General features: G+C 37.9%; 1 protein-coding gene across 2 annotated transcripts in view; it reads right to left on the bottom strand.

The window, feature by feature from the left end:
* LOC311302302 (uncharacterized protein) overlaps positions 1-17030 on the bottom strand; it is a 79631-nt gene that overhangs the window by 16762 nt on the left and 45839 nt on the right. The window lies entirely within an intron of this gene.

The raw sequence follows: 17030 nt of genomic DNA, 5'->3' as shown, positions 1-17030 counted from the left end.
GAACGAACGAGCCTTTATTGACGTTTTTAAATCTGAAAACTCCAAAAAGCAACGAAATTGTCAGACATCCATTAGTGCATGTTCACAGAGGAAAACAACTGAAATACAGCGCTGGTTGTTCTCTCGAACGATACTCGACGACAACGACGGAATCCTAAGCCGTGGGCGAAGTAATGGGTGTATTCAATTGTATGAAATAATCCCGGAAAAAAGCACAAAACACGGCAGAGATGGCAAGTTCAGCAGCTAACATTTGCTGAGGTGAAGTGACGGCTAGTAACAGCAGACAAACGGCTAGCATTGACATCAGCGAGAATCCATCTGTCACTCAAGTGGCCACACCCTTAATTATGCAGAACTTTAAATATTAATCAACTAAACGGATGAGTTATAAAAAAATTCACCCCCCTCACAGTTGTTATGAAGGGCAAAATTAGCTGTATAGACCAAAGCCACATACAGACACCAGGCTGTAAACATGTTTTTTTCTGCTGTAAAGTTGGTAATTTTAACATGGGGGAGATACAGATTTGACTCACTTGTGCAGCCAGCCTCAAGTGGCCAGTCGATGAATTGCAGTTTAACTCACTTCCGTGTTGGTTTCAAGAGAGAGACGGGGAGGTTGCCGCTGGGGTAAGACACACCAAACCTACTCATGATAGTTCCCAGGGATAACATATACAGAGAGAACAGTAGAGGTGCCAGAACCGATCCCTGGGGCACACCACAGGTGAGGTGGGTCGCTGAGGATGTTTGAGTGCCAGTCGAGATAAAAGGATCTTATGATCAACCATGGGCATCGGAACCATTGTATATGGGTGGGACAAGACCCACCCACTTTTTAAGACCAATGAAATTGGACCCACTCACTTTTACTGTCTCTAATTCAGCGCATACGTCTGTTCACTCTTCAGAGCGCCGTCAGTCAAATCCATTCCACTTGAGGAATGGCCTAATAAATGAAACTCCATTCCGCGCTTTAGCTACAGAGTTGATTTCCACGCTGCTGCTCAAATCCACTTGGCTCATTCAGAGTCCGACCAAACCCTTACTTTTCAGACTAGACGAGCCAATGCGCATGTGCTGTCCTAAGTGTGAGTCTCAGGTTCCTATGGGAACTGGAGCTTCTAACAGATCGATAGAAGGCGGGACAGTTTCTCCCAGGGGATTTTTTTTTTTTTATGTTCAAAGTGATAAACTTTGTTTTTTGTAAAAATACAGCATTATGCAATTTTGTTTATAATGCTATAGCAAGAAAAAAAAAGTGTCAAAACACTTTATAAAATCCAGTTCTTCATTATTATTGGCTGAGCTGTGTTCGATGCCATTGCAATATACTTTGTAACCACACAGTTGAGAGTTGTAATAAAATGAGACAAAGCGCAGCGTCTCAGTTACTAGGTCGCTATAATAATAACATATTTTTACATCATATTAAAAAAAAATTGTCGTCTATTTTTGTATAATAATATGTAAAAATATGTTGATGCCACAAAGCAGGATGTTGTAGTTTCCTGTAATCATTGCTTCAAATCTAACATTGTAAATCATTCTAGTTAGCTGTTATTTTGTTGTTTGTTTTGTGTTTTTATGAAATGCCATATTATCAATGTCAATTTTCTTCACTTTTAACATTAGATCCTTAGATAGTAGAACTTTAGATTAGAGGAATTTCTATTTTTTATATATTTTATGTACTTTTGTATTTTGTAATTAGCAATTTATCATTATTATTACTTTTGAGATGCCCTGTATATGTCAGTTGTTTCTATTTGTGCATAAAGGAGCTTAATAAAGCTTGGCCTTGAGCTTGAGCTTGAGCTTGACCTTGACACCGGGGGTTATTCTGCTGTATCTTACACAAGCGGCTCATTCTGTAGCGGAAACTGTGAACAAACACTGTGCAGAAACAGTGTCCACACACACACACACACACACACACACACACACACACACACACACACACACACACACACACACACACACACACACACCCTTCCTTCTTCACGCTGGAGGAAGATGTTGAAGACAACAGCAGTCCAGAACTTTCTAAAGAACACTTTTAAACTTTTAGCACAAACATTGGATTTAACATCTTCCCAAAGTCAGACTCAAGTTTTGAGTTTTGAGTCTGGAAATTAAATATTTTTTAAGTTAAAGTCATTCTAACCCTGAGCTGCTGTGTCTGTTGTTTTCTCTTTTTACACCAACATGTTCTAATTTTTAGCAGATTTGGATAACAGAAGGCTCTGCATTACCCATGAGCCTCTACATTACCCATGAGCCTATATATTACCCATGAGCCTCCACATTACCCATGAGCCTCTACATTACCCATGAGCCTCCACATTACGCATGAGCCTCCACATTACCCATGAGCCTCTACATTACCCATGAGCCTATATATTACCCATGAGCCTCCACATTACCCATGAGCCTCCACATTACACCTCAACTGTTACATAACTGTTATTATTTATTGCACATTTAATAAATATTTATATTCACATAGCAATATATTTCATGTTCATTTGTAGGCACAGACTTAATATTTAATCACAAGTTGTATATCTCATTTTAAAACATTAAGTAATTTGTAAATTAATAGTGAATAAAAAAGTTGAGTAAAACAGTTAGTGGCATTAATCTGGTGTCTCAGAGAATTATTAAAATACACAGTCAACAAACATCACATGGTGTCAGAGGAAAACCATGGAGCAGTTGAAGCCTCCTAACTCCATATGTTCACCAGAGCACAGGGACCGAACCAAACCATTGATGCACACGTCACTCACTTGAAGAATAAGGCGAAAGACTGTGAATGAGGACGATTAACTGATGACTTGAGTAAAGGTCGCATTGTCTGTGGTGTTAACAATGACACCGTGAGAGCTAGGCTTCTCAGGGAAACGGGTTTGACCCTAGCAAAGGCAGTGGATATCTGTCGTGCCAATGAAATAACACAAAGCCATATTATGAAAGTGCTGCATGAAGAAGCAGAAGAGGCTGTGAACAAAATCACGAAGACAAAGTCCACTGTCAGACAGGCGAATGTCAAGCACACGGGGACAGAGAAGGAAGAGTGCACGAGGTGTGGTGACGTACATGAGCCAAGGAAGTGTCCGGCTTATGGCAAAATGTGTAATGAGCGCTCGCGGAGGAACCGTTTTAGCCACATGTGCAAAACACCACAACAAAAAGGCAAACCTAGAAGACTGTAGAAAAAAGTCCATGAGATTGAACAACAAGAAGATGCTGAATTGTTTATACGTACCATCGAAATTGAACAAAGTGAGCAAACAGCTAGCAAATGGCTGACACAAATGAATACAGTCTCTACCATGGAAAGTGAAAAGAAGAAATGGACTCAAGAATTCAGAATAAACAACTGCATACTAGTGGTTGACCGATATATCGGCCGATATTTGGCATTTTTGAAATATCGGCATCGGCCGATAAGTTTTTCTGATTGGCCGACGCTCTGGACTTTTATTTTGACGGGCGGCGCTGAGAACACCAGCGCCAGGATCAAACAGCGCTCACTCATTCTCCGTCTTCATTAATTTACGATCTCTGTCAGTCATATCTAATACTTTGTTAGACAGAACTGGTAAACAAAGAAAGTAAATGGTTTGCGAAGTAAGTAAAGTGTTTGCTTTTATATTATTTGTAACAGAAAAGGCAAACAATCAGGCTAAACTACTTTCTCATTTGCCATCAACATTCATCATTTAAATAAATCTCTGAATATCTAGTAAACATTTAATTTCACAAACCTTGCAGATTTAATCGAATCCAGCTGTGACATCTTGTGAAGTGTGCATTACTGTCTGCAAGTGACGGTCGGTCCGTGTGAAGTGAGTGAATGCGAACAGAAGATAAGCTTCAGGAGACGCGTTCGAAAAACTTTAAATCCTTCATTTTAAAATATGCTGATATATAACCAGTTGCCCACTGTGTCAGGTTCATATCTGTGATATATCCAGTTGCCAACTGTGTCATATTCATATCTGTGATATATCCAGTTGCCAACTGTGTCATATTCATATCGTTTTCACTGTGCTGTATGTAAAATTAGCGTTACCTTGTCTTTATTTGAAAAAGTATGATTACCAGCACGAAATTACCAGATTACTGATTGCCCTGTTACACTGTTTACTTTCATTTTATTCACATATTCATATATTTCTAAACAATTACTTTGTGAAAAATACTGTAATAGGATTGCAGATTCAAGAAGTTGCCATCTTTAGTATAAAAGCATGTTTATTTTAAAGATTTGTTTTCTAATTTATTTCTAATTTATTAAATATTGATTAAAATAAATATATATAAAAATATCAGCTTTATATCGGCCATCAGCCATCCTGCTCTCTAAGATATCGGCATCGGCCATCAAAAAAACAATATCGGTCGACCACTACTGCATACTTACCTTTAATGCCAGACTTTCTTCTCAAATATTATAAACAGCAATTTAAACAACACACGCACTCTTCTACTGTAGAGAGACTGACAAACCCCTCAAGCCAGATTCCCAGTGAAATGCTCTCAGACAGCAAGTGCAGTGAGTTTGCTTCTTTCTTCTCTGAGAAAATCAATAATATCAGAAAGGTGATCAGCACATCCTTGAGTTGCACTGAGGTCAGACAGACCAGACCACCTGAGAAAGTAGTTACTATGTCTGATTTCAAAGAAATTGATGACCATATTAAGCAACTATAGACCGATCTCAAATCTTCCTTTCATAGGTAAGATCATTGAAAAAGTTGTCTTCAATCAGCTGAACAAATTCTTATGCTCGAACGGATACTTTGACAATTTTCAATCTGGTTTCCGACCGCACCACAGCACAGAGACAGCGCTCATAAAGATAATAAACGATATTCGCTTAAATACTGATTCAGGGAAATTATCGGTGCTGGTGCTACTCGACCTCAGTGCTGCATTTGACACTGTCGATCACAACATACTTCTTGACAGGCTGGAAAACTGGGTGGGGCTTTCTGGGATAGTCCTAAAATGGTTCAGGTCATACTTAGATGGGAGAGGTTATTATGTGAGTATAGGAGACCATAAGTCTGAGTGGACATCCATGACATGCGGAGTCCCTCAAGGCTCAATTCTTGCACCACTCCTGTTCAACCTGTATATGCTCCCAATGAGCCAAATAATGAGAAAGAACCAAATTGCTTACCACAGCTATGCAGACGACACACAGCTCTACTTAGCCCTATCGCCTAACGACTACAGCCCCATTGACTCCCTGTACCAGTGCATTGATGAAGTCAACAGCTGGATGTGCCAAAACTTTCTTCAGTTAAACAAAGACAAAACTGAAGTCATTGCGTTTGGAAACAAAGATGAAGTTCTCAAGGTGAACGCATACCTTCACGCTAGGGGTCAAACAACTAAACATCAAGTCAGGAATCTTGGTGTGACACTAGAGTCAGACCTTAGTTTCAGTAGTCATGTCAAAGCAATAACTAAATCAGCATACTATCATCTGAAAAATATTGCAAGAATTAGATGCTTTGTTTCCAGACAAGACTTAGAGAAACTTGTTCATGCTTTCATCACCAGCAGGGTGGATTACTGTAATGGACTCCTCACTGGCCTTCCCAAAAAGACCATAAGACAGTTGCAGCTCATACAGAACGCTGCCGCCAGGATTCTGAGCAGAACCAGAAAATATGAACATATCACACCAGTCCTCAGGTCTTTACACTGGCTCCCAGTTAAATTTAGGATTGATTTTAAAGTATTATTACTGGTATATAAATCATTCGATGGCCTAGGACCTCAATACATTGCAGATATGCTCACTGAATATAAACCCAACAGATCACTCAGATCATTAGGATCATATCAGCTAGAAATACCAAGGGTTCACTCTAAGCATGGCGAGTCCGCTTTTAGCTATTATGCTGGAACCAGCTTCCAGAGGAGATCAGATGTGCTCCTACTGTAGTCACATTCAAATCCAGACTCAAAACACATCTGTTTAGCTATGCATTTACTGAATGAGCACTGTCCCAATGTTCGTCCGACTGTTTGTACTGTACTGTATTTTATTTTTTATTTTTCTAAACTGTTTTAATTATTCTTATTTCTTTTTATTATTTTAATTTCTTCTATGTAAAGCACTTTGAATTGCCATTTTGTATGAAATGTGCTATATAAATAAACTTGCCTTGCCTTGCCTTGCCTAGACACAGGAGCATAGAGGAACGTGTTGTCCTTTAAAGACTTCGAGAAAACCTCTAACAAGAAAACACCTCTGAAGAAGTCAAACTGCACGTTAGTTACATATTCTGGCCACACGATGGAGACAAAGGGTAAAGTAAGGCTCAAATGTGGTTACAAAGACAATGAGTTTGACCTAGAACTCCACATTGTAGAAGAGGATTCACCAGCAATCCTAGGAAGAGAAGCGTGCTCAAAACTCAGACTGATTAAAGAGTGTACAAAGCAGAAAACAAAGACAAGACCGACATTCTGAGTGAATACCAAGATGTGTTTACTGGTTTAGGATGTGTACCAGGACTGCCCCACATACAGCTCAACCCAGATGCTGCTCCAGTCTTAAGACTTAATTTTGTCTTCAGGGAAATCCTGGAAAACTTGAAAAACGCAATGTATGCAGTTCTGTCCTACCCAATCAGAAAACTCCTTTTCTCACAACTCCTTTTCCTCTGTTTCCAGGTACGAAACGATGGGATGGCTCGCCAGTCCAAACCCGGGATAAGAGTCCACAGCCAGGACAGGATTCAGGATCACAGCAGCAATTTTTTCAGACACTCACAAAAAGAGAAAAATAAAACACAAGAAAAAAACCCGGCCTTGCAAAAACAAAGCCAAAACAATCATCAGTAACTCATTCAAATAAACAGTTTCTAATGACCAAAATGTCTGTTTCAATTATTTGGATATAGGCAACACATACATGCTAGTCACCATGTGCTTGATTAACACACTAGAGTCTGTGTACAGAGCTAGCAAAGCTAGCAGCGCATGGCACACACTTCACAACAGAAAAAATATAATCTTGCAAACACTTAAACATAACTATATGCACTCACAGATTGTATTAGAAAACACTTAAAGCATTTTCAAACATTTTTTATATCACTCATCACTTTTTCAAATGTATTTTTCACATTAAGAGTGCAAAAACAGTATCCACATTACCTAAATACATCTCTAATGAAGAAATTGGTACTCACCGAGGAGAAATATAAATCACAGACAAAAAAAAAAAAAGTATTTTCTCAAAGAAACAGATTTAGTTCAGATCCTATCACGTCAGTGTCTTTTCTTCTCGTCGCGTTCAGATTCACATCGCACTCTTCTCAAAGCGTGGGCTTTTTAAATAATTAATACCTCATAAATCTACTTCTCAACTTGTTAATAATCTATTGCTGGATTATTAAACAGTTTGTTCTCCCTCAAATCACTCAATCGCATCTGCTCTCACTCTCGTGTCGTTCGCAATCTCTCTACATTTCTGCTTGTGCGCGATCTTCTGGAACTCTCCAACAGGGGGCGGGGCTAACCTTTCACCTCACCAATCAGGAATCAGTTCAGGAACCTTTTCTTTCTTTTGGGATTATTTATAATAAAGTAAATACATTATACTTCATGTTCTTTTCTTACTATTAGTTTTATAGCGATATAAATAAAATAAAATAATAATAATTATTATTAATATTAGTGACCAGAGTTAATGACCTGGGTTACATAAATCAACTATTTAAATGTACGTTCATACATATTATTCAGACATATTGTAATATTTACTTAGTGTGTCAATAATTAATGGTTAATTCAGGTAGTTATAAAGCATTTAGTTGTGGTCAGTTAAAGGGATACCGGTAGTTCACTTTGAAGTTAATTTTTGATATGTTTTAGCTTACCTCAAGGGCATCCAAGATGTAGGTGTCTTTGTTTCCGCAGTAGTTTCAATTTTGATATTTTTAGGTCAAACCGTTCTTGTCTGTTAGTCATATAATGCAGGTCTGTGGTCACTGTCTCAAAACACAAGCACAGAGTCCAAATTAAAACAATTCCCCATCGTCCAAATGAAACAATTCCCCGTCATAAGTACACATTGATGGCCTAAGACACGAAACGAGCGGTTTGTGTGAGAAAACGAACAGTATTTATATCGTTTTTAGCTCTTGAAAACAGCACACGTCCAAATGGTCTGACGGCGCGGGCGGGTATAGATGTATACATAGAAGTCGCCTTGGCTACGGTTTCGTTCCAATGAACTGCAGTAGCGAAGGCGACATCTAGTGTATACATCTATACCCGCATAGATATATACACTAGATGTCGCTTTGCTACGGTTTCGTTCCAATGAACTGCAGTAGCCAAGGCGACATCTATGTATACATCTATACCCGCCCGCACCGTCAGACCATTTGGACGTGTGCTGTTAAGAGCTAAAAACTATATAAATACTGTTCGTTTTCTCACACAAACTGCTCGTTTCGTGTCTTAGGCCATCAATGTGTACGTATGATGGGGAATTGTTTGATTTGGACGATGGGGAATTGTTTTAATTTGGACTCTGTGCTTGTGTTTTGAGACAGTGACCACAGACCTGCATTATATGACTGACAGACAAGAACGGTTTGACCTAAAAATATCAAAATTGAAACTACTGCGGAAACAAAGACACCTACATCTTGGATGCCCTTGAGGTAAGCTAAAACATATCAAAAATTAATTTCAAAGTGAACTATCCCTTTAACTTTTTTTGTGAGCTCATCTAAAGTGAGGACTAGTTATGCCTTGTAAAGCTTTTACAAAGGAGATTTTACAGTTATCTTCTAAACAGAAAAAGGAAACAAACACAACACAGTGATACAGAACATAGAAATATTTAAGATGTATACATTTAGAGTGTGTACATTTAAATAGTTTATTGTTTACTTACACTTTCTAAGTGATCACTTTTTAAATAGTGTGGCGTTAGCCCATCTTGCTCCTGTGTTTTTTCCTGTTCCACCAAGCCATGGCATTTGGGAGTACGGTGCAAAATACTCCAGTCCCGTCCCAAACCGAGGGTAACGGCCGCTAAGTATTCTCCACGCTTGTAAACAATGGGGAGGTACTTCCGCCTACGTCCAGCGTGACCTTTCCAATGTGATTACGTAATGCCTGGCGCGTCGCACACCAGCACAAGATGAACAATTGTGGTTAAAAAGTATATACATTTTTATTTATTTTTTTAAAATGAGCAATCGTTTCACTAGATAAGACCCTATTCCTCAGCTGGGATCGTGCAGAGCCCTTTGAAGCACTTCAGAGCCCTTTGAAACTGCATTGATTTGGACTTCAACAATTTGGTGACCGTTGAAGTCCATTGTTTGGAGAAAAATCCTGAAATGTTTTCCTCAAAAAACTTAATTTCTTTTCCACTGAAGAAAGAAAGACATGAACATCTTGGATGGCATTGGGGCGAGTAAATTATCAGGAAATTTTCATTTTGATGTGAACTAATCCTTTAAGTAATGGGGGAATGTAGTGTTTGTGTATTAGTCAGGAGATGGCGCTGTAGTCCACATGTTGTCACCTATAAAAGGTGTAGAGTAAGTCAAGTCAAGTCAAGTCAAGTATATTTGTATAGCGCTTTTCACAATACAGATTGTATCAAAGCAGCTTCACAGTATTAAATTAAAATAATACAACAAGGTTTGTTTCTAGTGGAATTTTTTGATAAAATCAAATTAGATAACCCCAGAATATCCCCAACTGAGCAAGCCAAAGGCAACAGTGGCAAGGAACCGAAAAACTCCATCAAGTGACCTAATGGTGTCCTAAAACTCCATCAGGTGACCCAATGGAGAAAAAAAACCTTGGGAGAACCCAGGCTCAGTCGGGGGCCAGTTCTCCTCTGGCGTTTATTAACTAGAGGCCGGATTGTAGTTTGAACTGTAAGATTAAAAATATTATATGAATGCCTGGCTGAAGAGATGCGACTTTAATCTAGTTTTAAACTGGGAGAGCGAGTCTGAGCAACGAACAGTATCAGGAAGGCTATTCCAGAGTTTTGGAGCTAAATGTGAAAATGCTCTCCCTCCTTTGGTGGTTCTGGATATCCTAGGTATGACCAAAAGCCTTAAATTAAGTGATCTTAAAGGGATACTCCACTTTTTTCGGAAATATGCTCATTTTACAACTCCCCCAGAGTTAAACAGTTGAGTTTTACCGTTTTAGAATCCATTCAGCCGAACTCCGGGTCTGACGGTACCACTTTTAGCATAGCTTAGCACAGATCATTGATTCTGATGAGTCCAGTAGCATTTCTTTCAAAATGACCAAAGAGTTTCAATATTTTTCCTATTTAAAACTTGACTCTTCTGTAGTTAAACCGAGTACTAAGATCGACGGAAAATGAAAAGTTGCGATTTTCTAAGCCTATATGGCTAGGAACTACTCTCATTCCGGCGTAATAATCAAGGAACTGTGCGGCTGTACCATGAGTGCAGCAGGCGTAATGATATGACGCAGCACCTGAAAATAGGTCTAATAGGTTAGACAAACTTAGTCCCGGTCACGTTGGAAGAAGTTACCGAGCTGGGGACTATTTTCAGGCGCTGCGTCATATCATTACGCCTGCTGCACCCATGGTACAGCCACACAGTTCCTTGATTATTACGTCGGAATGAGAGTAGTTCCTAGCCATATAGGCTTAGAAAATCGCAACTTTTCATTTTCCGTTGATCTTAGTACACGGTTTAACTACAGAAGAGTCAAGTTTTAAATAGGAAAAATATTGAAACTCTTTGGTCATTTTGAAAGAAATGCTACTGGACTCATCAGAATCAATGATCTGTGCTAAGCTATGCTAAAAGTGGTACCGTCAGACCCGGAGTTCGGCTGAATGGATTCTAAAACGGTAAAACTCAACTGTTTAACTCTGGGGGAGATGTAAAATGAGCTTATTTCCGAAAAAAGTGGAGTATCCCTTTAAAGAGCGCGATGGATTATAGGGCGATAGAAGATCCGTTAAATAGACTGGAGCTAAGCCGTTTAGGGCTTTATAAGTCAGTAGCAATACCTTGTAATTAATACGGAACTTTATAGGTAACCAATGCAGTGATGATAAAATCGGTGTTATATGATCATATTTTCTTGATCTAGTAAGAACTCTAGCGGCGGCATTCTGGACTAACTGTAGCTTGTTAATTGAGGATGCAGGACAACTGGCTAATAAAGCATTACAGTAATCTAGTCTCGAGGTCATGAATGCATGAACTAACTTTTCTGCATCAGAAACTGATAGCATATTACGTAGCTTAGCAATGTTTCTAAGGTGGAAAAAGGCGGTTTTTGTAACATATGAAATATGATTTTTGAAAGACAGGTTGAAATCGAGTATAACACCCAGGTCTTTTACTGTAGAGGATAAAGTAACAGGACATCCTACTATATTAAAGTTGTATTGCGAGAGGTTTTGTGGGTGTTTTTTTGAACCGATAAGTAGTACCTCTGTTTTGTCTGGATTTAATAAAAGAAAATTACGCGTCATCCAATCTTTTATATCTTTAACACACTCAGTCAATTTGGATAATTTAGCGTTTTCATCTGGCCGTGATGAAATATATATTTGAGTGTCATCAGCATAACAATGGAAACTAATTCCATGTTTCCTTATAATATTTCCAAGTGGCATCATATATACTGAGAATAATAGAGGGCCTAACACAGATCCCTGTGGCACTCCATAGTTTACTGGAGTTATGATCGATTTTCCATTTAAATAGACAAAATGGTAGCGGTCAGATAAGTATGATCTGAACCAGCTTAATGCTTGTCCTTGAACACCAGAATAATTTTGTAGTCGATCAAAGAGTATTGTGTGATCTATAGTATCGAACGCAGCACTAAGATCAAGTAAGAGTAAGAGCTGAAGTGTGTTGTACATGCTGACCATTATGTAACATCTGGCACTGTTGGATTGCTTTAGGATTTTAATTAATCTTTAAGAACTGAGAACTTTCTTGGCCTCATGCTTACCAGGATTTAAACATTACAACATCAGCAATTGCTGGTATACTGAAAATCTCTGAACACATCTAGTGTGTGTAATCAGAAATGTCCTGTATGTGATCATCTCTGTGCATCTCAAGTGTATGGACGTGTACGGGATTTTCACACACAGGTTATACACATTAATTTTCACTGAAATTTCAAATATGCTAATAGGAATTGGATTGGATGCAACCCTCCAATAGCGCGCCAGGTGGATAAGCCAGTTTGTGATTGGTCCCCACAGATTTGTAATGGAAGCAGGATAGAAGAATGTACAGGTTTCCAGCCTGAGCTGGAAAAAAATAAAAAATAAATATAAAATGAAAATACTCACATATTACACATACACACCATTATAAACGAATTACTCATACTGGGCTTTAGCTCAAATAGTGCCCTTCTCTTTCAGCATAGACATTTAACCCTCTGGGGACCAAAAACGCGCCCGCGCGTTTTGCTCGTTTTTTTTTTTAGCAATGAAAAATAAACACAAAATGCTCAGTTAATTTTGATCTTTCATTTTCGTGTAATACATCAATCGATCCTGTTCAGTTTCTATTTTTTTTCTGTATACTCACAATAAAAATAAAGTGTTTTGCTTTTTGACAAATAAAGAAAAACTAACATGATGCTATTTCTGCCTTCTCTCTGTCAGTAAACTCCCATTTGAAACGCGTTCGAAAATGATCTATAACTCCGCGAAAATTCAGTCAAACAGGGAAACAGACCCACGGGCATAAAGCTTGAGATCGCAGCTTTTAAATGAAGTAATTTATATAAAAAACAAATATTATCAGCTTCTGTAATCTGTATAAAAAGAGAGCGACTCCAGTCGAGCTCATTAAGAGCCATTCAAAAGTAATTTGACCACGCCCCGGAGAGCGCGTGCTATTCAAACGCAAATTCTGAGAACCATTTCAGTCTGTGAAACGCCCACATCAGCTGTAAACAAAGAGGCTTAATATAGCCTAAGTTACCTTATGGAGAAAAGTTTCCGTGCTGATATGAGGAGCAATATGAGGAGCAGATCCCGCTGAGGAGTGAGGTAGGCTAAGTTATCCTTTCTCAAGTGTTAATGTGGAATAACGTTATGGAATAACGTTAGTGTAGGCCTATGTAAACAAAAAGATGAATCGCGTTTCTATAATATGAATCGCGTTTCTGTGAGATGAATGAAGGGTACATATTTGTAAAGACTGTTTAGCCTAAATATGAATCGCGTTTCTGTGAGATGAATGAAGGGTACATATTTGTAAAGACTGTTTAGCCTAAATATGAATCGCGTTTCTGTGAGATGAATGAAGGGTACATATTTGTAAAGACTGTTTAGCCTAAATATGAATCGCGCGTCTGTGTGTGAAAGAATAAACTGCTTTGCTATAGCCTACTGAGATGAGTAAAAATCGACTGAAATATGTTGAAATAAAATGTATTTGTATAAGCAACGTATTAAACTGCAAATTAACATTTATAGGCTATGCCCTAATATTTCATAAAAACAACGTTACAGTCAGGCGAAGTATGAAAGACAACATTTTGTTGACTAGATTTGGGTACAGTTTTTACTGTAGAATATACTGTCACATCAAATAAGCTTTTCTGCTCATATATATAAAATACTATTTTGTCAAAAATAAAGTCATAGACTAAGATGTTCCAATGTTGGCTATATTCAAACTAATGAATACATATGATAAAATGTAGGCCTATAATCTTTTTTTTTTTTTTTACAAAGAAAGAGTACTTTTTTTGCAGAAATATTGCTGAAATTGTAATTATTGTTGTAATTGTAACCTTTTTAATAAAATAGCAAAACATATTTACAAGATAGATGTAAGCAAAATCTTAAATGGTCAATATAAGTCTTCTTCAAAATATATATATTGTCCTTGCATTGTGGCTCAGTCAGTGTCACACCTGAATGAATGGCTAATTATGCAGAGTCATTATGCAGAGTGGGTGGGACTAAGGTGTAAACTACTCCTCCCCCTCGCATATTGGCTTTCCAAGCAAAACCTGTTTTACACCATTTAAATCAATGTATTTTTTTTTGTGAACGATAAAGCAAGACTATTTTCACATAATTTTGAAGCTAGAACTCGAAGAGAAAACATCCATTAGTCAAAAGTCTTGTGGGCACATATTTTGTATGAGTTTTGTGGTCTTATTTCAGCAACTTTCATTTTTATTCTTTTAAATAACCACGCATAAACATTATTCTCTTAAAAATACAAACATCTACATACATGTTGCTCGCATATTATGGTAGGCCTGTTTGTGCTATATAGAGTGAATTTACACCTTTGCCATTAACATGTTTATAAATAACTGAAAAAAGCACAAATGTCAGAGCATGTCAGAACATCTCAAGGGCCCCAAAAACAGCTTGGTCCCCAGAGGGTTAATAAACAACATATTGACTAAATGCAGTTTGTTTAAACCAGTATTTAACTCAATTTGACATTGATTAAAACACACACACACACACACACACACACACACACACACACACACAAACATGGATCCATTATACACATCATGTTCTCAGTAACACAAGAGATCAATAGAGCGAGTGGGGGCCCCAGGCAAAGTTAATCAATGAGGCCCTTTTTTAGATATATGTATTTTATACATGTTTTATGTAATATATACGATTTTATTGTAAATATATCTTTATACATTATATTATTATCCAAAATTCAAAAAGTAGTCAAAACAGAACATCTAACATTATGTGCTTATTATGTGCTTACAACATTATGTGCTTGAAATATCAAGATGCGCTATTTTTGAGACGCGCTCCAGTTCACGGAGACCATGAAAGCGCACCCTGATTGTTTTATTAATAGTATTAAGATTCAGCTTGTGTCAAAATGATTGATGGCTTTTTAATTAATTATGATTGATGGGTTTGACCTTTTGACCTTAATCATTTCAACATTATACTTTTGAGTATACATTCATACATTGAGGTAGTTAAGAAAATTATAGACTGGCATAACATACATAAAGTAAAACAAGAACGATATTTACAGACGGTCTAACCAGAATAGAAAATCGCGGCAGTCTATCATGTTTTGCTCTAGGTATAGCTGACCAGACTTTCAACTATTTCACCAATGTCAGTTGTTGCATTTTTTGACACCTGTGACACACAGAGATCTGTCACAAATGTACACATACAGAGTATTTCGGTGACTCCGAACTCGTCACTACATACACGCAACACATCCAGAACTTTTCTGAGGATTCGATCGGCTCTTTGCCGTTAAAAAACATGGAGGTCACATCTGTCCATGAATTTGTCAGACCTCTTACGACATCCGTTTCATTTTTGAGATTTGTTACATGTTTGATATCCTGCGCACAATCGTTTTTCATATCACACGCAGCATCAATGATCCTGTGCATCAAGCCAACCATCTGGCCTCTAAAATGATCTTTAAACATACTGTCTAACGTAGCTCTTAAACGACACTCTTTGCCCGTGGCGCACTCACACACCTCCGGCTGCTTGTGCACAGCATCGCCAGAACTCAACGGCAGTCGCTCTCCATCAGGTTTTGCGTCGCCATTTCAGAAGTTTTTAGATTTTTAGGGTCTTTAACAAAAAGAGCCTCCAAAATCGTGGAGGTCAGAGGTCATGCTTCCTGCTACAGTATCATCAGCTCTCCCCAAAGTCTATTAAAGCATATAAATCTTTCGATGCCTATAACTGTACTAAATGGTCACGTACAAGACTTGTGTGGTAGCCTACGATCCGCAGTTCTGCCTAGCTATAAGAACTGAGAACTTTATTGGCCTCATGCTTACCAGGATTTAAACATTAAAACATCAGCAATTGCTGGTATACTGGAAATCTCTGAACACATCTAGTGTGTGTAATCAGAAATGTCCTGTATCTGATCATCTCTGTGCATCTCAAGTGTATGGACGTGTACGGGGTTTTCACACACCTGAAGTTTCACTGAAATTTCCAATATCCTAAAAGTCCCAAAGTAAAAGTATGGGGTTAGGATTGTTGCATTATTCCAAATAAATAGATTGAGATTCACAAACAAATGTAAAGAGATTCACAAACAAATGTAAAGATATTCACAAAAAATGATCAAATTCACAAATAAATAGATTAAGATGCACAAATAAATGTAAGAGTTTCACAAAAATGTATAAAACTCACAAGTAAATAAAATGAGATTTACAAATTAATAAAAAAATTAAACAAATGTGTTTTGTCACGAACACAACTCTGCCTGGCATTTATTTGTGAACCGTTATCTGTGCATCTGTAAATCGCTGCACGCATCTGTGGATTTTGAAACACTTCTAGCGTCAACATGCAGAAAAAGCCACAGATAAGTGGACTCCACCCACCGTTTACTCAAGCCAATCAGATAACAGCTACATTGCTCCAGAATAAGCAGAGAAAACTAAGGGGGGAAATTTACTAAACAATAGCAAGGATCCTCTGGAACAGCGGGAAGAACAAAACACCACTAAAATAAACAGATTAGACTGACACGACTGACAAAACTGTCAGAGGAGAACCTTGACAGAGAGAAGTGAAGAGAGAATGATCAGTCCCAGCAGACACAGATCACACTTATCAGACATCTTCTGTTTCTGTCAGTCTTCCTCTTCATTATATACAGTTACAGCTCCTCCTTTAAACATCATCAGCTCCTCCTGTGGTTATTAACTTCCTCTGTTCTGATCAACTGAGTGATTAAATCCTGCTAGAGTTGCTGTATAGAGACACGATGCCACAGTGAAGTGCTGCTTTACATGAGTATTGTGAACCGCACTATCTCAACACACATCTGCTCTGAACACAGTTTATAAGATATTCTTTTGCACACGAGAGCATTACTGTTAGTCTCCCTTCCTTATTTTAGCAGTTTCCTGAATTATAAAACAGATTTTAAAAGTATTGTAAAGTAATTAATAGCATCAGCTTGGTAAAATAAACCTGCATTTGCACATGA

Source organism: Rutilus rutilus, assembly GCF_951802725.1.
Source record: "Rutilus rutilus genome assembly, chromosome: 1".
NCBI classification, from domain to species: Eukaryota; Metazoa; Chordata; class Actinopteri; order Cypriniformes; family Leuciscidae; genus Rutilus; species Rutilus rutilus.
Note: the sequence above shows the minus strand (reverse complement) of the source record. Positions and strands in the feature narration are given on the sequence as shown.